This window comes from Mastomys coucha, unplaced genomic scaffold (genome assembly GCF_008632895.1).
Source record: "Mastomys coucha isolate ucsf_1 unplaced genomic scaffold, UCSF_Mcou_1 pScaffold23, whole genome shotgun sequence".
NCBI lineage: Eukaryota > Metazoa > Chordata > Mammalia > Rodentia > Muridae > Mastomys > Mastomys coucha.
The window spans coordinates 30,960,347-30,985,398 of record NW_022196906.1 but is presented as its reverse complement, the minus strand read 5'-3'; the positions used below and the strand labels follow the sequence as shown (position 1 = coordinate 30,985,398).

The following is a 25,052-nucleotide window of genomic DNA, read 5'->3' as shown; positions in this document are numbered from 1 at the left end:
ACTCTTTCTACAAGAACAGGCATCCTGGGTTCTACTTAGACCCAAGTCAAAATTCTCCATGGTGGAAAGAGAATGCCTGGTTTTCAGGTCCTTGCCAATCCAACCCTTTGCAAGCAGCTTGGAGAGGAAGGCATTTTAAGTGCATCCTTCTCCATCCCTTCTACTACTGAGTGGCATCTGAATGAGAGTTTTATGGACATTTCATTTCCCTTTCTCTTTATCCTTCTTTGGTTCTCCTCAGAGAAGGTTAGGGTGGAGGCCTGAGTGAGGCTCAGGGTATAAATCCTTATGAATGGACCTGTGCCTTGGGGAACGCTCCTGTAAAGTGTAACTTCACAAGAGGGAGCGGGCCCCGAGCCTGGCAAGGCAAGGAGACACAGAGAGATTAATCTCTTTGATGACACGATTCTTGTGCATTTCTTAATGACTGAAATTTTCATGTGTGGGGAAAATTGCACTTTTCCCCAGAGGGCATAGAAGGGAAAGCCACTGCTTAACAACTGGGCATTTGTGTGGGAAGCAAGTGGGCATGTATGTGGGCAGCAAGTGAGTGTGTGCATGGGCAGTAAGCGGGTGTGCATGTAGGCTATATATACCCTGATTTGGAGTCCTTTGCCTTTTTGTTGTGTGTGGCCATGAGCATAAACATGAATCAGAATCTGTGTGTTTATATATTTGGGGAAAGAGTCTAAAATCTCTCTCCCTCCCTCCCTCTCTCCCCCCCCTCTGTGTGTGTGTACCCACACACATGTGCACACTTGTGTGAGTACTGTCCTTACCATTGACATTGTGACTATGTGTACATTAAGGTGTATATCTTTAAAAATATACATTTCTTTTTTTCCTGCATAAATTATTTCATGTAAAGGCCATCCAGAGATCAGTTCCTGGCATCCCTTTTCAATAAAGCAATATTATCAGAGCTTGGTCCCAAAACTAGTCCCTGGAGAGGCTTTCCCTACATCCTTTGTCAAATGAAATGTCACGGACTCACCAAATGACGAGAAGAAAAATTCTTCTTGTTTATTTCGCAAGTGAGGTAGAAAGGAAGCTCTGCTTCTTGACGTCTTTTCTCGAGCTACTTGGGCAGGTAGACAGGTGAACAGAGAGACAGGTGGGCAGGTGGACAGAGAGGCAGGTAGACAGCAGCAGGTGAACAGAGGGGCATGTGTACAGGTGGATAGAGGGACAGGTGGGCAGGTGGACAGAGAGGCAGGTAGACGGGCAGATGGGCAGAGGGGCAGTAGGCAGATGGGCAGAGGGGCATGTATGCAGGTGGGCAGGTGGACAGAGGGGTAGGTAGGCAGGTGGGCAGGTGGACAGGTGGACAGAGGGGCAGGTGGACAGAGGAGCAGATGGGCAGGTGGACAGAGGAACATGTGCACAGGTGGACAGAGGGACATGTGCACAGGTGGACAGAGGGACAGGTGGGAAGGTGGACAGAAGGGCAGATGGGCAGGTGGACAGAGAAGCAGGTGGGCAGGCGAGCTTCAATCTCATTTATAACATGAATAATTATAGTGCAAAATAACAACCAAGTTTAAAAATATAAGTGACTTACAGGAACACATTGAGAGAGCTACCAAGTTAGATGCAGGCAGTTATGATTGGCAAGAATTTACACAAATTCAGATTATTACATGAGCAATGCATCTCTGGAGTTTAATACTCCTTTTCCTACTTCTGTTAAACATATTAACTCTGAAAATACATAATTAGTACAGGAAAATCATTTCAAGAATTGAGATTTAGAAACCTAAATTGAAGAACAGCAATGATAACAACAAACCCAAGCCATACAAACTCAGTAATTTTAGGTTATGTCATTTCTATATTAAAACAAAAATCACCCGTGTGGTCAATGTAACTATAATATGGGGCAAATAGTGATAGATTACAGACATGAAGAGCTGACTCTTGAAAGATGGGTAGATTTTTTTTTTTTTTACTAAATGATGTCTAAGCATACCCTCACTCCCCACTAAGCACACCATGTAGGTGTGTATGTGATATGATACCATGACATCCTCAGACACACCCCATGAGTTAGGCATTGCAGTTCCTACTTTACAGAAATAGGAAAGTTTATTACTGTACAGTGGAGTTTATTCAGGTTACACAAGGAGGGTGAGACTTGCCATTGGATCCATGTTTGACTGGCATTACTTCTCTGTGCCAGTTTTCTCACACTCAGGGAGTACAGGAAGCATGTGAACTCATTCTCCATCAAAAGTGCTCCATTCAGGGACATCAGTTAATACAGAGAATTGCAATATCTTTGGCAGTGAATGCTAACAAGTAAGTTGGTGAATTCTTCACTGAAACGATCAAGCATTGATCTGAGTTAATATTTTCTAGTAATGTCTCCTCTCTGTGTGACAAGAATGATAGTTTGGAAGATCTACATAGGCTCACTTATGCGTGCATGGAGGAGTACAAGAAATAAAGACCCAGGTTCATGATGCTGTCAAGATTTTATTTAACTTAAAGAGCTGAAGTTCAGGAGAAACATAAGGTTAAGGGTCCGTGATGGATGGATGGATGGATGGATGGATGGATGGATGGATGGATAGATGGATGGATGGATGGATGGATAGATAGATAGATAGATAGATAGATAGATAGACAGACAGACAGACAGACAGACAAGGACCGACAGATAGATGGAACAGATCTTCACCTGTGGAGGGATTAGTCTGGAACTAGCCTTAGGGATTGGTAGGTGCTGGAGGCAGAAAGACAGGAAGCACTGGGTTCTTTACCAGGAAACAGTGTGTACAGGCTCGTGTGTGTGTGTGTGTGTGTGTGTGTGTGTGTGTGTGTGTGTACTAGATATTGGGTGTTGCGTTGTGGCAGCCTCTCTCAGCTGGTACAAAGGTTCAAATCCAGAAGTTCTGGGGCTTGGGTCAGAGGCCCTGGTCCATACTGAGAATAAAGGGCAAGAACTTAAAATATCTAGAGTTTTATCTTCTTGGCTTTGGAAAGCTACTGGGGTCTGCCCAGAAGAAACATGGTGAACTGAATATGATACAGACTCCCAAGGAGCACATCTGCTCCCAGGTTACAATCCAAGCTCTTGAAGGTTCAGCAGCTGTCTATATTACTGTCCTGCTTATCTGCAAAACACCCAAGGCAAAATCAGTAAAGGCATTCTCTAGGGGAGCTACCCTCCTAGTCAGAGGAAGCCCAAATAAGATGAACTTGGGCAGCAAGAAAGGGCCCAGTGCAACGAAGGAGCTGCAGACTGCACTCATTGTTTGGGGAGGTAGTAGGGATGAAAGGGACTTTATCTTCCAATTGAAACTCTGACTCCTTCCTTGTCTCCTAAACATCTGGATTTTCACATCAGGTCTGCCTCCATGACTCAGCCCTGACTCTCAGGCTGTTTGTCCAGCTCCAGCCCTGGATCAGGCAGTATTGTCCCAGAGTGTCTGTTGGCAGTGGTGGCACACGCCTTTAATCCCAGCATTTGGGAAGCAGAGGCAGGCGGATTTCTGAGTTTGAGGACAGCCTGGTCTACAGAGTGAGTTCCAGGACAGCCAGAGCTACACAGAGAAATCCTGTCTCAAAAAACCAAAAAAAAAAAAAAAAAAGAGGAAGACTTTGAATAGTGAACAATAGTATGGTGGAAACCTTTGTCCTGTGGAGCAGGAACACGCTGGTCACTGAGGTGGCGTTAGGAAGGATAGCAGCCACACATCTGCAGCCTCTTTCTCCCTTCCATCCTGTTACTGTCTTTCATCTTCCTTGGAGCTCTCGGACATGTGAGCTGCCCTTCTTATGCTCAGAGGAATCACTGTCAGTGACAGAAAGGAGATTACAGGCTGTATTTCTGCCTCCGAGCTTTCTGTGGGCGGCAGGGAAACAAGTGGAGATAGCTGCTTGTCAGTTCTGGAAACGGAGAAATCTATGTATATTGTAGCCCTGAAGCAGTGTCCCCCACGGGGGTATGCTGGTGTCACCTCTGATCATTCTCCCTCTCACTAATGTGCATTTTATTAATCCCAGAGTGGAGTGGGAGGCCAGTGGGCTTCTTTTGACTAATGTTGGTCTGAATCCCACCCAAGGAACCCCCAGTGTCACCTGAGGGTGGTACAGCTCGGGCAGAAATCAGAAGCCTTAGGACTGTAGCCGGACCTCAGAAGGGAGCTCTTCCCCACTCACAAACACACCTTCTCTCCCTGGGGCCATAAAGAGCTGGGTGAGAGACAGAGGCTGAGGGACATGAGAAACAGGCAGGGCTTCTGGCTTTGCCTAGCTCAGGAACTAGACCTGACCCTGACCTCATCTCTATGTGCTGGACAGAGGAGGGGATGGTGAAGCAGCAGCAAGGAGCATCGTCAAACACACATGGCAGTTAACAGTGCTTCCTATCCATTGAACCTTCCTGCTGGAACATGAGATCTTCAGGAAGAGAAAAAGAATGGTGGTGCGGGAGGAAGGAATAAGGTTGGAGTGGGGAGAGGAAAAGGAGAGGTTGGAGATTGATTGACTCCTCTTTGGGCTCAGGCCCAGGCACATGGTAGATTCTTAATACACAGGCTAAATTGAAGCAATTTGCACCTTTGCAGAAGAGGGGAGGGGGTATCATAAACAGCACCTCACAACAGTTCTCCCATCTGCTGTATCAGCCTCAGAGACATGGAAAACTAAACGGGGCAGATGACGTTGGCCAGGCTCTATTATGGCCCTCTAGTCATGTCCACCTCTGCCTTCCCCTCTGAGGAAAAGAACACCGAGTTAGCACTGCCAACTGCAAGTGTTCTCTTTGCATTGGAAAGACACATAGGAACAAAGAGGTCAGGAGAGGGAAATGCTAGAAGATCAGGCACAAGCACACCCGTGTCTGACTTTCCTAAGCCTCATTAGCCACACTGAGAAAATGGGAACAACTACTTGGCAAGGGAAAAGGTGTTTCTCATATGCCTACTAGGACAGGAATAGGTATGGCACTCCTGTTGGGATTCTGTGAAAATCTTTAAATAAGTGAGTCTTTGGACTTGGCAATTCTGCATAAAATGTACCCCAGGAAAATGATCAGATCATTTAACTAACAAGTCAGCAAAACTGGAAATAATCTAAATAGAATCAAAATTTAGGTGAATAATTATAGCAGGTTCATAAAAATGTAATGTCATATTAGCTATTAAAATAATGGATTCCAGTTGGAAGTTGTTGCACACACCTTTAATCCCAGAGCTCAGGAAGCAGAGGCAAGCAAATCTCTTGAGTTCGAGGCCAGCCTAGCCTACAGAGCAAATTTCAGGATAGTTAGAGCTACACAGAGAAATCCTGTCTCAAAAACAACCAATTGGCTGGTAAGATGGCTCAGCGGGTAAGAGCACTGACTGCTCTTCCGAAGGTCCTGAGTTTGGATCCCAGCAACCACATGGTGGCTCACAACCATCTGTAATGAGATCTGACACCCTCTTCTGTTCAGACGCTACAATGAATTATGCTGGAGAGAGTGGGGCCCGCGCAAGCAGGGCCGGTGCAAGCGGGCCGGCTCAAGTGGGCCTTTGCAAGCGGGTCCGGCAGAGGTCCTGAGATCAACAGCAGCCACACACATGATAGCTCACGGCCATCTGTACAGCTACAGTGTACTCATATACATAAAATAGAAACAACAAATTAATAATGATGATGAATTCCCTTACATAAAAGTATTTGCACTATATTGTCAAATACTAAATTGTGTGCATAATGTACTATTTTAAGAAACAAGCATCATATTTCTAATATCAAACATGGACATTATATTAGAGCATTACAATAATAACTTTATTCCTCTTATTTATATATATTTTCTATAATAAGTGTATGTGTTTCGTTAAAGGTAATAAAACATTACTTCTAAGATTAGCTTTAAGAACTAAATAAGGGGACTGGAGAGATGGCTCAGCAGTTAAGAGCACTGACTGTTCTTCTAGAGGTCCTAGGTTCAATTCCCAGCAACCACATGATGGCTCACAACCAACTGTAATGGAATTTGGTGCCCTCTTCTGGTATGTCTGAAGAGACTGACAGTATATTCACAAATAAATCTTTTTTTTAAAAAAAAAAGAATTAAATAAGGTATTTTCTATGAAGGTAATTTAGAGACTGAAAAACTTATAAGATGTGCTTCTGGGCTATGAGGGGTTCACAGTTTGAAAAGAGATAACAGAAATGTAAAATAACCATAGCATGAGAGAGTCCAAAAGGCACTTCCTGAGAATGACAAGCAGCATATCACTTAGAAACACAGAGGAAGAAAAACTACTTTTGATCAGCCACCTGAATGAGATGAACATGGAAGAATAGATAGGGTCTTATCAGGTAGAAATAGAGAATGGGAGTATTGAGAGACTGGGAAGCTGTGGGCCAGGTGTGGCACAGAGAGTGGTCATGATTGGGTGGGGAGTTGTGGACCCCTGGGTGTGCAGAGGGGGATGAATCTAAAAAGACAGGGTTCCATGTACTCACTAGACCTGAGTGTCTCCCATAGCGAGATACCACTGGGCATACTGGTGGTGGCCCAGCTGTATGCCCATGAAAGGCAGCAAATGCTCGCTGCTTACAGATGCTTCACTGGTATGGATGCCCTGAGGACTGATGGTCTGTGCCAGGAAGGACCATGACAACTGTGACCGGGGAGGATGGCCCTGTCTAGGTTGTGCCAATGGGAATGGAAGGGAGAAAAGATGATCTTTATCTCTCGTGAGGAAGAGATGAGAAGGAATCATGACAGGGAGTAGAAACTGTGTATCTTGGAGAAGAGGAATCAGACATGCCTCCTGAGTTTGCACCCCTGGGGCTTGCTGCAGAGTTCATGGGCAAGGTTACATGGAGGAGTAGCAGGGCGAGGGAATGAGACAGGAATAATTTGGTACCACCAGTGCTCCATTCTCCATTGGTGCTGATTTCTCTGGCCTGCCTGAGTGGCTCTCCCAGTGCCCAGGGGGACCTGTAAATGTGTCTCAGTGTTTATCTCTTCTTGAGAGGAGTGTGGGGTATGAAGAAGGCAGGGAGGTTGTTTTGACCCAGAGGGCATTTGTTAGTGGAGATGCCCGGTCTTCCTGTTCACCCTTGGAACATCTCTCGAGCTCATCCTATCCTAGCACACCCTGCCTTATTCTCTCTTGCAACTGCGAATTCGGACCTTTGTTAGGATGCTGGATGCTATCTGGCTGCCACGCTCACCTCCCCAGCAATGTGTTACACAGGTACACACACACAGAGAGAGTGGGGAGGGAGAGAGAGAGGGAGAGAGAGAGAGACTGGGCTGCTTGTCTCCACTCCTGCTGTCATGCCACTAGTTAATTACATTTGTTGCTGAGGTGCAAATGTGTTTTTACTAAGTCGGTGTTAACTAGGAAGGGGCTACGGATGTTACAGATGCATATGCTGCATGGACAGGGCTAGGGCTCTTGGCGGGAGGCACTGCCCACTGCCGCCTTGGAAGCACAGCTGAGAGTAGCCTCTGCTCTATCCTGGCTCCTAGCAGAACCTCCTTGGAGTCAAATTAGCAACTCATGCATAGGAGAAGGTGGTGCAATGATTGGGATGGATCTATCAAGACAAAATGGCAAGGCTGACCACCAAGACTCTGCCTTGGACATGGTTCATTTCAAATATTGCGAAAATTAATTCACAGAGTTAATTCACTTGAACCTAAAAATAACTTTTAAAGGCAGGCAGCCAAGGCTCCTTTTAAGTATCGGGTTGTCTTACTTTGGTTCTAGTCTATTCCTCTGATGACTTCTCCTCCCCATTTTCCTGTTTTCCTCAAGCACCTCCTGTCTTAACCCAATCGTTGTCCCTTCAGAACCTAATCAAAGCCTGCCAAGTGACCACCTGGACCCTGCTCCCTCTTCCTCTGAGTTCCCATTTTACAAGGTGTTGAGTGACTCTCCCAGTATCCAAATTCACTCCTAGAGCCCTTTCCACTGTTGAACAGGAGGCTGTAGTCCACCTGAGGTCAGGGAACCAGAAAGGCAACCGCAGGGCAAGTCCAACTGGGGTATACGAAGTCTAGGGTCTACGAAGATTTGGGCAGGGCTCAGTAGCCGAACTGAGGAGAGAGAGTTGAGCAACAATTACACAGGGATCATATGCAGAGGAACTAGATCCACTGTTTCTACCATAGGGCATGTCCTGGATAGGAGAAACTGGGGTGACAGAGCCCAGTCCTCTGTGTGCTGATGCCCCTCCTGAGACCCACTGTCTCCTTCCTTCTGCAGGTACTCTCTCTGTAGCTGACTAGAGGTGTTTCTGGACCAGCTGGAAGTGAGAAGAGGGGGCAAATCCCCTGAAGACCATCCGAGAGGCGGTGGGACCCTCCAACAGTAAGGCATGCTTTTCAGTCCCTTGACATAGGTTGAAACGTGTGCGCGCGCGTGCACACACACACACACACACACACACACACACACACACACACACACACTGTCCTTCCTTCAGAATCCCTCTAGCACCAATTAGTTATCTGAGCAGACAGTTAGCAAGCACTGCTTGTATTTTATGTCTTTCTGCCACCTCCCTAGCCAGGCCTGTACTGTTCTCTCTGCGTACTTCGTGTTCTTTGTGGTGCAGGTGGATGGACATTGCACACCACCCATTGCACATCTCCCATGCTGATGATCATTTGCACATGGCTGGAGCAAGGGTTACCTGAGACTCCCCCCAGGGATGTTGGGGACAAATGTTCAGTAGTCAGAGACTCTGCTTCTGTGGAGTAGGAGAGGATGACCCACACATATGCACCCCAAAGGACTTGACGAGCGAGGCGGAAACTGCACTCCAGACGTTTCTGATAGATTTGGACTCAAACTGTATTGAGTACTTTGAATAAAAAACTCCCATTCGCCGGACCGTGGTGGCACATGCCTTTAATCCCAGCACTTGGGAGGCAGAGGCAGGTGGATTTCTGAGTTGGAGGCCAGACTGGTCTACAGAGTGAGCTCCAGGACAGCCAGGGCTACACAGAGAAATCCTGTCTGGAAAAAAAAAAAAAATGAAAAAGAAAAGAAACTCCCATCCAAGAATCCTAGCAGGTGTGAATATGGGTTTTGTTGAGGTTTAGTTTTTTTAGGTTTTATTGTTTGTTTGGGTTTTGTTTTGTTTTGTTTTTGTTTTTGATTTGGTTTGGTTTGGTTTTTGGCTTTTAGCTCCCTTCAGACCCCACAGACTTACCTAGTAGTATAATTAGCAATTCAGTAGCCCAGTTACTCAAGACAACCCCTTTTTTCTTTCCTGAGTGTCATGCTTGGGGCTGGATCTGTGATGGTGAGATCCAGTCACAACCCCCAAGGACCTTGTCTGGGATTTGTATGTTTTCATGATGTCTCAGGGCCCCTGTAAACCTCACCACCCATCAGCCTTCCTTTTGGGGTTGGTAATTATTGCCATGTTGCTCAGAAAAACCTGTTCCCTTATAAAAGAGAAAGTTACCAACACAGGCAGTGAATGTGGCCACCCTAGATTCCCAAGCAGGTGGTTAGTAGTCACAGGCACTCGTAGATGACCATATCTGAGAAGTGAAGAACAGGCAGCCATGACTGTCCCACTCCCCATCTGCAGGCATTGTGGTACTGATGGAGTGGTGAAACCAGCATGCTCTACTATGAGTAGACATCCACGTGAGTCAAGGCAGAACTACATTTTGAGGGGCAATTACCCTGAAGTCGTAGTTGACAATTCTTTTGGTATTAGGACCCTGAGTACACAGTACATGTAGCTCATTGTATATAGAGAATAGGAAGAGTCTTTGAGGAATAAGGAAGGGGAAATCTAAAAGATGGAAAGAAAGCCTGGAGCTGGCTTGCATGTATGTTGAGCTGGTTTGAGTGCGTTGCTTCCTTAAAGCCAAGTACAGCGACTTTCTCTGGGACTGAAGTGCCACTGTGACTCTCCCCATGGACTGCCTCCTAGAGCCCTACTCTCTAAGGGTGTTTCTAGGTCCATACAGGCCAGCCTGCGCCCTGTGCCATCTTAGAGTTGCTAAGCCTATGGGGTGGTGGTTTGCCTGACTTGTAATTCCTGTGTGACTGTGTCTTTTGGGAGAATGGGGGCTTCCACCTAGAAGATGGAAGCCAATTCAAATACGAACCCAACCTCTAACCCTGAATTCCCGGACATGCCGACTCACCACTGAATCATCTCTCCAAGTGAGTGGCAGTATGGTGTGTCCTGGAGGCTAAGCACAGTTGACACTATTGCTTGGATGGGTGCGATTGGCAAGGACAATTTTTGTAGCTAATGCTGGAAGTGTGGCAATCAGAGAAGCTGCCAGCTGTCTCACTTAAATTCTTAGCTCTCGCTCTCTTTTTTTAAAATCGTTTTGCTTACATAATCCACCCCCTTTTTATTCTCTAATTCTCTCCTTGCAAAGCTGGCAGCAGAGGGGAAGGGCTGGGGTGGAGGGGTAGCAATTACACATCAGTTTGGGGAGCATTTACATTTTGCAATTACAATTTAAAAATAAGTCTCGTTAATGATCTCCACGTGTAAACCACAAACCTTAACTGACATACATATTCTCCTGGGCCTGCCTGCCTGCCTTTCTGCCCCGAAAGCTCAATGCAGGCAGAAGTTCCCAGGGAGACACAGAAGGGGCTGTGGAGGCTAGCTCGGGTCTGATGGACACTTTGGGCCATTAATGTGTGTCTGAGGTTGGTTAGAGGACAAAGGGGGTAGGGGGGCTCAGGATGTTCAAAGCAAGGACTCCAATGTCTCTTTTCCTTATACTCATGCTGGCCATTGGCTCATCTCTCTGAGATTCAGAGACTTGTGGTCGATCTCTATGTCCTTAAGAGGTACCGACGATATTCCATCCTGGGGAAAAGGGGACCCCAAACTCCAGGTGCCTTACAGGTGAGAATTTTCTGAGTCTTGTGGGGTAAACCCATAAGTTCTAGCTCATTTCTGTGGGCTAGTCAAAGCATCCAGATGGTGTTGCACTATACAGAGGAGCTGGTCTCTTACTCAGGCTCAAGAACAGAAGTGTATACATTGTTTCCTCAAGGAATGACTTGTTGGCATGCTTTGATCGGAGCCCTGTAGAAACTCCTATTTTAAACAACCCAACAAGGCCTCAGTTCCTAGCTGGCTATTTGTTAGCTACAGGACTTGGACAGGCTCTAGTACTTAGGCCTTTTATCATCATGGGCCTTTCTTCCCCGATCCCTCCTTTTCTCCCTTCCTTCCTCTTTTTCTTTCTTTTGTCCTTTTAAGAGAGGATTTTAGTATGTAGTTCAAGCTAGCCTTCAGCTCACTATCTCCTTCCCCATCCTCCTGAATGCTGGGGCTACAAATACAGGCCCAGCTCATCAGTGTCTATGCAACTGGAACAGAAGCCAGTGGGCTCTCATGGCAGTGACCTCGCACATTTCTAGTGCATGGAAAACGCTAAGAAATGGATGTCTTTTGTCAAGCACCCTTTCTAGCAGCTCCAAGGTACCTTCTGTCTTCCCTGAATCTGCTTCTCTCAAGCTATCATGGATTCTCTAAGCAAGGGGAATCTGGTCTCATTTCTCCAGGCTTCTTCAAAGTCTAGCCAGCTGCCTGCCAGGTAGTCCTAAATGCTGGTCCTCTTCTGAAGGTTCTTTAAGAGCACAGCATCAAGCTTCTGGTCTAGGCTTTTCCTTTTGGTCAGTGTTGTGCCTCACTGTGGGCAGTTTTCTTTCCAGGACACTTCTTCAAATGGTGGCCCTCCATTAGCATCATGTCACTCTGGTCCCCACCTACATCTATGGTCTATGAAAGAAGGTCGTAAGCCAGACGCCCTCTAAGAAGCCTTTCCTCAGCTCTCCTCCACCAAGTCTCTATGTAGAAGTTATTCATCCCTTAGGCAGCTTCACTTAGGTCGGTCAGAAGTGTAGAACTAACACGTATAGTCAAGAGCTCACAGTTTCTGTCAGTCATGGTAGCACACATCTGCAATCCTAGCATTAGGGAGATCATGGCAGGGGGATCACCCAACTTGAAGCCAGCCAGAGCTATCTGGCTCAAAAGAACAACAACAATAATAATCCTATATTTAATACTATTTATTATATATATAATATATAATACATATGTAAATATATAATATATAATATACATAATATATAATACATATGTAAAATTAATACATACTATATAAATTTAAATCTTAACAGTATAAAATATATAAAATAATACATAGTATTATATATAGTGTAATGGTGCATAATCCCATATGACACTGTATGCTATTTATTATATAATATGTACTATATTATATGTATTATACCATATAAGATGCAATATTAGCCATCCATATGTGCTACTCTAGATTAGTATATGTATTAGAATTCTAAGTTCAAACTTCTTTTTTCTTTCATTTTTTTTCTTTTTTCTTTTTAATTTTTGGGAATTTGAGGCAGTTTCTCACTGTAGATCCTAGCTGACTTAGAACTCACTATTGTGGATCACACTGGTCTTGAACTCACAGGAATTTTCCTGCCTCTGCCTCCTGAGTGTTAAGATTCCAGGTTGGCATACTCCACAATGTTTGGTTTTTCTCTTTCATCTTGATGGTATTTCTTCACCAATTTATAATTTTGCAATGGATAGCCATGGAAACTATATATCCTGTATTATAGTATGATTCTACATTCTATCATGGTACATAAAATATATTGCTTTTAAATTGTTTTCAATTTATTATATATATATGATTGTTTGTTTTCCATGTATATGAGTACCATATGTGTGCCTGGTGCCCTCAGAACATTGGATACTCTGGAAGTGGAGTTATGGATGGTTGTGAGCTGTCACATCTGTACTAGGAACTGAATCCCAGTCCTCTACAAGAGCAACAAATGCTCTTAACTACTGACCAAACCATCTCTCCAGTGCCAAGATATAATGCTTTAAATACTATGTATAATAATTTTTATTATAGAATATATACACATAATATATATATTTATAAATAAACTTACCCAAGCATGATAGAGTTCAAGGCCAGCCTGGGCTACATAATGAGACCCTGTTTCAAAAATGAAAATGTAAATACTGTAACAGTATAATATATATAACACTATAGAAACATGTTGTGTAGTATTTCACACAGTGTGTATGTAGTATAACAATAGTATATTACCTACTTTCTTTACCTTAAGACTTGGAAGATTTGCATTCTGTTGCTTAAATGTGGTTATCTCTAGATTCTGACTAGAGGTCAATTAAATGACTGAACTACAGACAGGAGCATGTTGTTCTCTGAGAGACTCCACCCAGCAGCTGACTCATACAGATGCAGACACCCTCAGCCAAACAGTGGATGAAGCTTGAGGACTCTTATGGAAGAACAGGAGGAAGGATTGCAGGCCCTGAAGGGGATAGGAACTCCACAGGAAGACCAACAGAGTCAACTAACATGGACTCTTGGGGCTCTCAGAATCTGAACCACCAACAAGGAGCATACACAGACTGGACCTAGGCCTCCCCATACATATGTAGCAGATGTGTTGCTTGGTCTTCATGTGGGTCCCGAAGAACCAGAACAGAGGCTATCCCAAAAGCTGGTGCCTGTATGTGGGATATGTTCTTCTAGCTGGGCTGCCTTGTTTGGCCTCAGTGGGAGAGGAAGCGCCTGGCCTCACAGAGATGTGAAGCACCAGGTTGGGGGCATACCCAGGGGAGCCCCACCTGTTCAGATGAGAAGGGGTTTGGGGATGGGGGAAGGATTGTGGGAGGGGGTGACCAGGAAGGGGGGCCAGTAAGCGGGGTGTAAAGCAAATAAGTAAAACAGTAAAATTAAATTTAAAAGACTGAACTATATTGGAAGGCATGAACCCAGTGTGGACATGGAAATGTCACTCAGCCACACAATCTGGTTGTGTGCTTTGATGCAGGAGAGACAGATCCCTAGGGTCAGGCACACAGTGGTGTAGTGACCCCAGCCCTGTTGCTCTGGATTTCTCCCTTCAGTAGAGTCTTTGGTTTTGCTGGCATATCACCTCTAGATATGTTTTCTTTTTTTTTTATGCTGCTGAATGGGAAATATGGTGAGTTCTCACACAGCCAACATTGACTCCATCACATCCTTGGTTGACAGGTTGACTCAGAATCTTCCTCTCTCAGGCCTTGTTTTGTTTTGCCATGCTGAGAATTGAACAGGGCTTTTCATACTGGGCTGATGTTCTACCCCAGGGAGCACCCTCAGTTCTGCCTTTGGGTCTTAATGATGATGCTGATACTCCACCATCTTATTTCCTGCTTTGTGGATATCCTTGGGAACTTTAGGGTCCTTTCATTTTTCTTTTGGGGCTTCAGAAGGATGTACTTGGGGACCTGAAGCTTGCTTGGCCGCCTCCTTTCTCTCCCCCAGCCCTTGGGATCCTCTGACTCTGAAGTCACCTCAGTTCGGGGAACTTTTTCATTTTATTATTGCTGTACTCACTGCCCTCAGCAGTCTGTCTTCTCCGTACGGCAGGCCAGTTGCTCACACAGTGCATGGAACCTGCAAGATGGTTACCGAGTCTGCTATTTGGGACTTGAGCTCTAAAGAGGACCCTGTAGCCAACTTGCAGCTTCACCTGAAAAAAAAAAAATCCCTCTGTTTGTTCAGAGGGATCAGAGCTCCTGGTTGTTCATGACCTAGCTTTCTTGGTTCTCTGACAATTAACCCTAGAATCTTGGATCTCCACTGCTCCTGGGCTAGGGAAGAGGCAGTGAGTTTCTGCTCTGTGAAGGGAAAGCTGGGGGTACAAATCAGGACAGCCATGGCAGCCATCCCCCAGCTGTGGATCACTGTTAGGAGCATTCATGGTCCTTGACCCTCCCAGTCTTTTCCTTACCTCTTCACCTCTCTCTCTGCCCATTCTGCATACCCACCACCCCTCGCCCCCCCATATTTTAGCCCATGCACATGCATACATCTCTTGTTAGAGAAATAATCCTGGTGATTCAAGTCTCTGTTGTACAAATCCCCGGACAAGGACTTAGCAAGTGGGTGTTCTGAGTGCCCCAGAGCAGAGACTCTGATCTCATATCACAGAGAGGCCTACAGAGAGCAGAGATCCATCCCAGTTTAAGGGGTTGGTGCACTAAAACGCTGCCATCTTGGATGGGAATCCCATTTCCCAGTCCTTTCTACCCTGATGACCTCCCTCATACAGCTCAGTTCCCCTGCCTGCTTAGGTCACCCTGCTCTGGACAAAGTGAGTCAAGGTGCTTGCTTCTTTTACCTTTGGCAGCCTGACCCTGGGAGATGCTCAGATCCCAGGAGATTGATGCCTGTTGTAAGTTGGAGTCTCCTAATTGGTCCTCGAGGATCAGTGGACAAAATTATCTTCTCTACTCTTTCTTCTACCCACCTTCTACCCACCGGTCCTTGTCCTGGCATGACAAGGGAAGCTTATCTTCTAGGAGGAAGAAGGGGAGGGAGAGGCATAATTTTTAACTTGCAGAAGGCAGGGCGCTTTCTTTTCCATCAACATCATAATGATAGGAAATAAGTCGTCATTGCAAAGACTCTGTGAGTTATATTTCTCAGACAAGTTGCTAGTGTTCAAAGCGTCTGCTGCCAATATGAAACACGTCTCCAGGTCTGAATGCAGCTGGAAGGGCTGAAGCATGACTAAAGGTTTCCCTGGTAGAAGCCAGAGGACTACAGACCCCTTCCTAAGGCTGGGGTGAGAGGGAAGGGGGCTGGCAGGAGGAAGCTGGGAGCCAGTGGGAGGCAAAACATTGCCCTGGTGCTCTGTCCTTATGTCTAACAGCTGCCTGCTTTGGAGGCTATGAGTAATAATACCCTTTTGCTGACCCATGACAATGTCTCCATCGACTGCCCATGTAGCTTCCTGCTTGGAGTCTCTCTGGGCTGAGATGGAGAAAGTGCAGAAGAAAGGCCTACTGGAAGGGGCTTCTGTTCTGTTTGTTAGAAACAGAACAGAACAAAACAAAACAAAGCAAAGTTTTAAAAACTCAGCTAGAACTTAGATATGACCCAAAGCATCACTCCCTAATGATGGATGGAGTGCCATGGCTTAAAACACACAATATTGCTGAACTTTGGAAAGAAAGAGACAAGAGTTTTAGAATTTGGATTGTTTATTAGAATAGAGACTGTGGAGGGTCCTGGAAAGCCATGCACGGGATGGCCAAGAAGACCATGTGAAGACAGATCAGTTTAACAACAGGATTCTCCTTCCCCTACTCTGCCTAAGTCCCAATGAGTCGCTTGGGTCCAGACTAACCAGGAGGCACTGATAGAACATGGGTCAGTGTGAGTCAGAGCTCTGGTCTCCCGTGGTGGCATGTATGATCAGGAACAAGCAGCCCAGGGCTTGTGCCTGCAGCGTGTGTTTTCAGAGTTCCTGCCAGACAAGGAAATACAGTATCAGGTTCCCAACTCTCCAACCCCTCTGAGGTGCAAGTCTTCAACCAGACACTCATTATCTCATGTTCATTCTTTGATTCCATTCTTTCCCTTCCTAATTGAGCACACAGTCCAGTGAATCTATGAAGGAGACTCCAGATCTGCTGCGTTCAGCACGCTAAGTGTTTTCCATCCTTGTCTCAGTTTTATCATGTTACAAGACATCCCCCCCCCCCCGTTATTCTTATCTCTGGTATCAGCATTTTCTTTTTTCATCTCCTTCTCATTCATTTTTTTTTCTATAAAATAACAAGAGCAAAATGCAATCAAATATTTGCATACATTTGGACTAGCTCTGCTTGCTACCAGGATAATGGTACCAACAGGAAGGAGCCATGGAAGAAGCAGCCCCACTGTGGGCAAATATGGGAGGTACATGTGTTAGCTGTCACACACAGAAGACACTAGCATTCTCCTCCTGATGCGATTCTTAGAAGTCTGGACCACATGAAAATCAAGGAACAGTCTCTATAGAAGGGCTAGTCCAAGATGTCATCTTGTTTTCATAACCGCCTTATGTTCTCTGTGCTGGGCTCCTTCTCAGTTTCTAGGGTCACTTTCCTCCCTGGATGTTTCCTGCTTTTACCCTGAAACATTCATACTGCTCAATCAGACTGTATGAAACTTTTAAAAATGATTCCAACCTGTCTAAACCTCAGTTATCTCATCCACGAATTGGAACAACATGACTCTACATGGCAGAGAAAACACAAGGGTATCCATATGTGCTTAGTAATACACTCAGTGTGGACTGAGGGTATACTAAATGGCAGTTATTATTCATTCCACATTATTGTCCCACCATCATCAAAATTAATGAGGAGGAAAGAGGCTAACAAACCCCTTCTCTCTGAGGTCCTAGATTTTCTCTTTAACAGAAAGCCAATGTAATGGATGTGTAGCCATGCAGGAAGGAGTGTTTGCTGGGAAAACAGGCCTGTGAACTTGTGTTGCACACACTTTTACCCCACAAAACAACACCTAGAAAATGGAAGCTGTAGCTATGATCTTATGCGGGGGAGCAGGGAGGTCACTGGGCAGGACAGGGCATGTGACAGAGATGGGAATTTTTCATGACTTAGAAGTGTACGGAGCAACCTATCCTGCAGTGGTACCCCATGTCTGCCCTCTGCAAGGCTCTACGAGGCTGGTCTGAGGTGGAAGGTAACAAAGGCTTCATGGTCAGTTGGACAGGGTTGATGAAGGAGAAGTGCCGTGGTTGTGAAATACAGAATCCTGTCCTGTCCTAACTGACGAGGAACATAGAAAAGGATGCCAAGGGTACATCTTAGGTCAGGGACGAAGATATGTGTGCCAGCAGGGCTATGAGTCTGGGGCCCAGTATGGACCCACATCCCCTCGTGTCAGAGATGCCATCCTCCCACCTTTGTGGCCTGTTTCTTGTGATATCAGGAACATAGAGTCAAGGCACATGCCCCCATTCTAACAGCAGTGAGGACCAAGGCGGACTCCACCTGAAGGACATCCACTGTTGAGACCAAAGACTTGCTTTTTCATCAGTTTGTTTTATTTTCCTGGAGATGAACTTAACGTGGGATCAGGTATCAACCAGCCCCAAACAGGTATCAAACAGCCAGAGAATGGTACTTCTCAGAGAGGAAAGGGCCTGGCAGGCTCTCTGTAGAGACCCTGGCTCCACAGGCATCTGAGATTCTCCAAGCTAATAGGCTGAAAAGACTTCCCAGGCTCCTGCTCTGTGATCCGGCCCCTTCCTGCTTGCCCTCTTCCTCAAACTCATGCTCCATTCCCCCTAAGCCCTCAGACTAGGAAAGAGGCAGACAGGGCATCAGGGAGTTGGCTTCTATCATCCTGGATCCCCAGTGTCTGAGCTGTTTGTCTCTGTGTGTGTTGAGTTGTGAGCCTGGGAAGGGGGGTGGGGGAGGGCAAACCTGTGTTGTTTTCTCAGCTCTGCTCCCCAGGCAGCCGTCAGCTCTCCACAAATAATAATAAACCTGGGAATCGAGTCTGTCGAGGGGGACTTTGCATCCCTGGGTTCATCTTTAGACTTGTTTCTCTCCATGTGTGCAGACAAGAGAGAACACGTGGTGGTATCTCAGGAGGCCAGGTTGGAGCTCCCTGGTGCCCTGGCAATCCGTTGTCACCAACACCCGGTGGAAGATCGGGAGGGCTCTCTGTAGATAATCATTGGAGTTGCAAAGGAAAAGACACGAGATTGAACCAAGGGCCTTAAGCTCTCTCCTTTTCCCGTTCCTCTCTTTCTCCTACCCATGATATAGACTCAAAGGAGGCTGGCCTGAAAAAGGAAGGAGGGTAACTAGATGTGGTGGGGCATGGCTGTGGTCCCAGGGGTTGGAGAGATGAGGCAGGAGGATCTCAGGTTAGAAGCCACCCTTCGGAAGAGTGGGAGGGACTGAGGGCCGTGGACCAGACACTGTCATTCTCAGTTGACCCCAGTGAGCTTTAGCATGAGTCTGTTTTTAACACAAAACAGAAAACAAAAGGGAAAGAGAGTTCATAATTCTGTCTTTAGGTGAGAGGGTTGGGCAGGCAACCGGGGCCCTTGCTGCAGGGCAGCTGCTAGGCTTCCGCTTGCTTCCATTTCTGGGCACAACAGAGGGATGTTGGGGGAAGAGGACATTTTCTTTAAGATGAACACTGTTGGCAAAGGCAAGACCCAACTTCAGTGAGTATGAAGTTTAAGAGGCTAATGGTACCCCACCAGGGCAGAGTGGTACCTCCTTTTCAGTAGCCAACCCCATCAGAAGTCCCATAGACACCCTCTACTTCCCTGCGTGGGGAAGAGCAAACCCTTCTGAGAAAGGCCACCATGCTTCCTCTTACAACCAATGCGCCCCCTCCGCCCCCTTCTCTCTCCGGTTTTGCGCTGCTGTTTTATTTTGTTTAAAGGAACCAAAGGGAGAAAAATTGCCAAGTTGTAAAGTGTTTAAAGAAGAGATGAGAATCTTCATCAAAATGCTAAAAGCTGGAGGGGGAGAGTAATGTGCAAACTCTTGCCTGCTATTTATGGGATTGATTCTCAGATCAAGAAGAGGCAAGCAGTTGGATGAAAGGAATTATTGTTAAGCTCCTCAGTAGGAAGATCTAATGGACAATTGCTGCTATCAGGGGGAATTAAATTGCTGTTTCAGTTTGTAAAATATATCAGCGGCTTTTTGAAGCCAGTGGAAGTGTGACAGCAAGGCAGGGAGGTGGCAGTTAGGGGGCCCCACCATTCTACTGAGCTGGTACCAAGTGGAAAGATGAGGAAGAGGGTTCTGGGCCTTTGGACTGTGTTCTCTTGCCAAACTAGGGAATGGCTGCAGCATAGGAATAGTTGAGGGGAGGGAAGGGCCAGTGAACTCTGGGTCCTGATAAGCTGGGACACCTGTGAGTTAGGACCATATGCCTCCTAGTGACAGAGCAAGACTGAGGGTTCTTTTGTGGGAAACCTGGTCAAACTGGTACTCAATCTCTAGGCTGGATCACAAATGACTGTGGGTAAAAGATTCATTGGTCACCTTCGTGGTGAAGTATTGTTATTCCATATAAAGGGCAAACTACAGGGTGGGCTTTGAGGTGAAAAGACCTGATATGTGGAGGGTCTTGGAAGCAGGACTGCTCCTTGGGGTGAGACGCCAAAAGGAGGTCTGTGTTACTCAATTTCTCTGTGAGGCACTTAGGGCTGATGGAAAAGAAGGGAAAGAGATTTTCACATCTCTTAAGTAATCTGCTGTGTCTCCACTCTGTTCCCCGGAGACCAGCATCATGATACTAGGGCATGACCTGGCACCACCTTCTACATAGGAAACCCTAGAAAGGTAGCAAAGGAACACTAGCACAGAGAGTTTTGGTGGCCAGAGGGTTTGGTGGCCTTGCTATTATCGCCACTTCCTGCTTGGGTCAGTAGATACTCATGGAGTGTCTCAGCAGGAGCTGGAGGGGCAAGGGAGAAATGGGCCTTCTGGCTATGTCATTCTGTAAGAACATAGGCTCTGGACCAGGTGCAGAGTGTCCTGCGACCCACTGAGTAACTGTAACTGTATAGTAAGAGTAACTGTAGAGCAAACCGTTCTTGGAACAGAGAGAAATTAAGGACTCAGATCTGAGAGCAAGCACGTCTTAGTTCCTATCCACATGTCTTCTTTTTAGCGATATGACCACAGGTCCTATACCTAGCTTCCAAGACCTGCTCTGAGTTTGATCTGACCAAATGAAGGACTGCCGTTTGCCTTCAACAGCCCAAAATCAGGAGGACTAGGAAGTGGCATCTGCTAGTCTCTGGCCTTCATGTCATGAGACTTCACAGGGCCTGAGGCTTTCTCTCAGCCCAGCAGTGCTCTCCTGAGTCATCTGGTACAGTGGATTCTTCAGTGTTTGATGAGCTGTGAGTTAGGTCAGGGTCCTTCAGCCCCTACCTTAAAGACCCTTCATGTCTCCCTCCTTTGAAAACAGTTCAATCAGAAAAACTGACTTGGATGTAAAGTCTTTGCTCACATTTTAGAACTTTTTAGCCTGTCGGTACAGCTCATTTCCCTCCATTCCTCCCCCCTGCTCCTCCACCTCTTCCTCCCTCCTACACCTTCTTTCATCCTCCCCCTCCCCCCTCCTCCATCTTCCTCCATCCCCTACTGACCTCAGACTTGTCCCTGTCCTGTTCTCTGTGCTAAGTGCAGTCATCCATCCCAGGGACCACAGAATTCCTGTAGAAACTCAGCTTTTAGCTTATGGTTTCTAGCTTTTACTGAGTTTTACAGAGACCTAGGGTGTGTGTGTGTGTGTGTGTGTGTGTGTGTATGTGTGCATCCACACGCCTGCGTTTCTTTAGATAAATCCACAGAGTCACATGAAATCAGTGACAGGTTGACACCGTTATTTCAAGATTCATCGCTCGGAGTTGCCAGCAGAGGAGACCTAGCCAATTCCTTCCCACCAACAACACTTTTTTTCCAGGCATAATTTATAGCACTGGGGTGAATTTGTTTCCAAAAGATGAATATCACACTATCAGCAACAGCTGCCTCTCATTTTTATTTGTTTTTAAATTTGACTCAAAGTCCAATTCTCTATACACATCAGAAGCTGTAAATCCTGAGGCGACTGATTACTTGATTTAGTAAACAGGTTATATTATATAATGCAATTAAAGAGGGGCCCCACAACGCCACCTACAGGTGACTTCTTGGAAGGGGAGCCAAACTGGCATCATTTGTCACAGGGGACAAGCCTAGTCGCTGAAGGGAAAGAAAGGGGGGCCGTGGGGGGCTGAGCCAGGTTGAGGCAGCTGCCCCTGAAGGAGAAGCTAAAGCCAGGCAGGTTACTAATGCAGCCAGTCACCCCCTCCTGCTGCGTTCACAGGGTTATTTCAGCCTCCTGCAAATCTGTCTAGACGTCAGAACCGCTGGCCTGGGCAGCTGTTCAGAGAGGGGGAAGGCTTGGGGATGCAGGTGGAGGAATAACCTAGGAGCCTATGGAATAGGATGATGGAGGACTCCTGGCTTGCTAACCTCAGGATGCTTGCTCCCTGACTCCCACCCCACCACCTCTTGCTAGTGAACTGGGAAGAGAAACTGAAAACTGACTGACCCTTGGGATGAAGCTACAGTACAATTATTGGCATTCAATTCAATAAACATATGTGGAGAGCTAATTCTGTGCAACGATTTTGCAAATGTTGGAAGCTTCTTTGATTTTGCAGTCCAAAAGCGGAAGTGACTTGCACAAGAGAGTCTACAGGTTGTAGAATTCAGACTTTTGGACCCTACGCACAGGCTAGATCCTGGGATTTTGTAAATCTTATTCAACTGATTTTGCAGATGGGGGAATTGAGGCCCAGTCATGGAGTAAGACTTCCATAGGCGCCATTTGCACCAAAGCAAGGAAATCCTTGGGGGCAGTGGCCTCTCTTAACTGCTATTGGAGGTAGGCAGAATAACCCCCACACTCTTGGGATGCATCGGGCTTTGAAACTTCCCGTGTTTTTCTACTTAGAAAAAAAAATAGGCAATATCACAGAAAACCAGTTTCTGAATGGGAGAGGGCTCTCTGTTCTCAGAGCTAAAAAAAGATACAGAACCAAGTAGATGTGACATGCAAAACCCAGCACTTAGACCAGAGGCTGAGGCAGAAACATAGTGAGTCTGAGGCTAGCCTGAGCTACCCAAGGAGACCCTTGTTTCAAAAATAAAATTTAGAATAAAATGAATAAAGCAAGACCAGAGGGAGTAGAGCAGAGAATGTCACAGATGAAGAAAACAGACTGCTCAGGATCTAAGAGGGCAGGCAGACCCCCCCCTTCATTCTTTATGCCATCCACCTGCCCAGTCTCCAGTCTATAGAGAAAGAGCATGACAGGAAGGGGCCAGAGCAAATTTGAACTCTCCTTCCTTCTTCTACCTCAGCACCGGATACAAGGATACAATTTAGTCCCAGCTAGGGTCAGGGGCCAGGAACAAATGCTGTCAGGCCAGCTGGCCAGACAGTTCCCAATTAGACTGTTTCTCATCCTTAAGGCCTTGAGCCCCCAACCCCTACACCCCTGCCCAATTACTGCCCGGCAGCATTAACCCCTTGGTGCCCCAGGCCGTTAATGGAATGTTAATTGGTCTAATGGGTTTCATGTCAACAAGTCCTAATGAGCTCCTTCTAACGAGCTTGGCAATTTTTTCCCCTAAGCCTATGTTTGTCAACACAGTGGAGTTTGTGCTCCAGTCTGAGGGCATCGTGACACTACCTCTGGGGAGCTAGAGCTAAGAAGGCATGGAGAGGGGCACTCCTAAGCTGTACAGTCCTGTTTCTCAAAGTGAAGAGTCTTTTGTACCCACCTTTGGGGCCCCAACCCCCCCCCCATTACCTCATTCGGCTCCTGAGTCTGCACTTTGGAACCTTTCGATGACAGTAGCAGTGATACAAATTACTTCCTCCTGGGTATCTTGCGGAGTTGAGTGCTGCATAGAATTCCCCCCCTCCCCCGCCATGTAGCTGTCTTGTAATAAAGGTCTCAGCATTAAAGGGAAAATTCTCAAGCCGAGTCCAGACCAAGCAATTCTCTGCATAAACGTTTCTCAAATACCTCTGATTACAGCACTGGCTGTGGTCCCTTGAATGCCCTGGTGTGAAGTGTAATGTAATGACCGAAAGAGAGGGTCCCTGGACAGGGCCAGTTACTGCATAGAGACGCTGAAGAAAGCTCTGGAGCCCCAGAGCTCTGAACTGGGTCCTCTTTCTGTTGCCAAAGAAAGTATATAGGGCAGGTTTCCCTAAAGGTCCAAGAAGGTCCCTCACCCCCAGCTATTGCTAACAGGCTCCCCTACATCCAGACCCTACATCTGACAGGATGACAGAATCCCCACATTCCTCTCCAGGATGGTGTTTATGCCCCTTCTAGGCTGAAGCAAGATGGGGGGTGCATGCATAGAGAGAGGGATTAAAGACACAGTGAGCCTCCCCAGATGAGCACAGAAGTCTTGGGCAGCTGAGCTCCAGTGTGTCAAGTTTCCAAAAGTTTCTGTGCTTGTCTGAGCTGAGAGAGTAACTTAAGCCTTCTTCTTCTTCTTCTTCTTCTTCTTCTTCTTCTTCTTCTTCTTCTTCTTCTTCTTCTTCTTCTTCTTCTTCTTCTTCTTCTTCTTCTCCTTCTTCTTCTTCTCCTTCTTCTTCTTCTTCTTCTTCTTCTTCTTCTTCTTCTTCTTCTTCTTCTTCTTCTTCTTCTTCTTCTTCTTCTTCTTCTTCTTCTTCTTCTTCTTCTTCTTCTTCTTCTTCTTCTTCTCCTTCTTAATGGTCTTCAGTTCTCTTTCAGGAAAAAAATCCTTAGAGGGCAGAGAGCAGTGGCCTAGGGACTTTTATGGTGACCCCAGAAAAAGGGGGGATCAGAGGCAGCAGTGCCCTTGCTGCACAGCCTGGCAGGCTCAGACCTGAAAACTGCTTTCGCCTCGTGGATGGTTGATTCTAGGATCAGAACACTCTCAGCCATCCCTCCTTGCACTGCAACAGACATCAAGTGATACCATCTCTAAACAGACCTTGACTTCGTTATGGGAGCGCTAAGGAAAGAGTGGGGATTTATGACTTTTCTGTTTAGTCATAATTTTTCTGTTTGAGCTTTCTTTGCCTTACCTTTAATGTGAGTTTCTCATTTACTGAATGAAGTTACCAAAAGACCCAAACCCAGTTTTAAACAGTTGCCCCAGTATATTGGCTGAGAGGGGGAAAAAAACCTTCCTGGATGTTGCTCTAGCTGTGTCTCTGCCCTGTGCTCCCTCTTCTGGAGATTTCTGGTATTGCAACCCTGCAGCCTTTTCAGTCGCTGAATAAGATTGGTGCTTCCGGGCACTCCTCTCTCCCAGACGCACTCTCTCTCCCAAGCCCACCCCGCGCTCCAGAACCAAGGCCCAGTCAAAGTTACTTTATCTTTCAGAGTTCCAAACATCTCTCAAGATCTCTATTTCCTTATTCTGTCAGGTTTTAAAAGAGAGAGCTCATATCCTCATTTTAGTATCGGCTGGAGAGAGAGAGAGAGAGAGGGAGGGAGGGAGGGAGGGAGGGAGAGGGAGAGGGAGAGAGAGAGAGCAGGTCTTACTATGTAGATTCTGGAGGCCTGTAAATGCACTATATAGACAAGACTGTTCTCAGAATTGGTTGTGCCTTCCTGCCTCTGCTTCCCTAGCGCTAGGATTACTTGTGTCCC

At 46.3% G+C, this 25,052-nt stretch overlaps 1 protein-coding gene across 7 annotated transcripts in view; it reads left to right on the top strand.

The window, feature by feature from the left end:
* Positions 1 to 25,052, top strand: part of Pknox2 (PBX/knotted 1 homeobox 2) — a 268,744-nt gene that overhangs the window by 162,390 nt on the left and 81,302 nt on the right. For 5 of the 7 annotated variants that reach the window (XM_031345922.1, XM_031345924.1, XM_031345923.1 and 2 more), the window contains one exon: positions 8,223 to 8,327. The exons of 1 other annotated variant lie outside the window; for it this stretch is intronic. The gene's annotated coding sequence lies outside the window, so the exon portion shown is untranslated. Of the gene's footprint in view, positions 1 to 8,222; positions 8,333 to 25,052 lie in introns of all 7 variants that reach the window. One more of the 7 variants, XM_031345928.1, reaches the window with a different exon arrangement.